Source organism: Mastomys coucha, unplaced genomic scaffold, assembly GCF_008632895.1.
Source record: "Mastomys coucha isolate ucsf_1 unplaced genomic scaffold, UCSF_Mcou_1 pScaffold8, whole genome shotgun sequence".
Taxonomy (NCBI): Eukaryota; Metazoa; Chordata; class Mammalia; order Rodentia; family Muridae; genus Mastomys; species Mastomys coucha.
The window spans coordinates 73494706-73496102 of NW_022196914.1; positions in this window are offsets into that span (position 1 = coordinate 73494706).

Below are 1397 nucleotides of genomic sequence, written 5' to 3' on the forward strand. Positions count from 1 at the left end.
TCCTCCTAAATCACTTTTGAAGGTACAACCACAGTGGGAAGACATTGGCTCAGCATAAGCTGCTGTTCAGAATGCTATCTCCTACGGTTTGGATCTGGAATGTCCCGATTGTTCAGGAGATTAAGGCTTAGTTCCTAGCCTGGTGTGACTTGGTGGGAACTATGAACAGTGGAGGTTCAGCAAGGTTCTCTAGGCCTTGGGTGAGTGTCCTGGAAAGGGATAGCAGGGCCTAGTGTATTCATTTTCTCTTCTCTGCTGTCTTAGTTGCTTTCTGTTACTGTAAGGAGAAATTAAAGCTTTAAACCTGTGCTGACTAGGAAGAAAAGTTATGGGCCTAAGAATCCATCACAAACTGGCCACATAGGCCTGGGAAAGAGCAAACAAGTTGTTAGATATCATAAGAGCTGGCAGGTCAAGAAGACATAAAACTATAAACATAGAGGAAAACATGTCTAGGCAAACGAGGACATGTCCAAGGCCCAGGCCTGCAAAGACGTGCCTGGCAGACACTAAGTAATGGAGCATCTGGTCCTCTCAGATATGGTTTAAGGTCAGATGCTCTGTTGACTCAGATTAACACCAACCTTAGGAATTTTCCACTCTATTCTGCACGTAATAGTTAATATTTGAACTAGCCAATCATGTATGACCACACTGATCCCTTTGTTCTCTCAGACCTTTTCCCTATAAAAACCCCTAACTTTCAAGCCTCGTGGTTGGCTCCACTATCTCCTGCGTGAGATAGGTGTGGTGCCGAACCAGAGCATCCTGAAATTAAAATATACCTCTTGTAATTACATCAAGATGTGGTCTCTCGTGATTCCTTGGGTGTATGTCCTCCTGAGATTTGAGTGGGGGTCTCCTCCAGGGGTCTTTCATTACCATGACAATAGCCAATTTGCCAAAACATCACACAGATCTCTAGATGAGTTGCAGCTAGTCTTCCCTCTGAAGCCTGTAGAGCGGGGCTTCACTTTGCTCTCAGCATTACCATCTCCTAGGCTCCTACTAAAATGGCCAAAACCCAAAACCGAAACTGAAACACCATAGGCCGTTTCTTCACAGTGACGGCCTATCCTCTAAAAAGAATTCTGTGTCAGTTACTTTCAGTTTACTGTATTCGTTTCTGCATTAGCGGCTGTGATAACATACCACGACCCAAGCAACACACTGAAGAGGTTATTTGGGCTTAAGGCACAGGCCTGGCAGCAGCAGCGGGAGGTCAAGGCTTGGAACCTCAACCACAAATGTGAAACAGAGTTAACTGGAAATGACCAAGCATTTTCCACACTCAAAGCTCACCCCAAGTGATGTACTTTCTCCAGTTAGGCCGCACCACCTAAATCTACCCAGAAAATGCCATCAGCCGCACCACCTAAATCTACCCAGAAAATGCC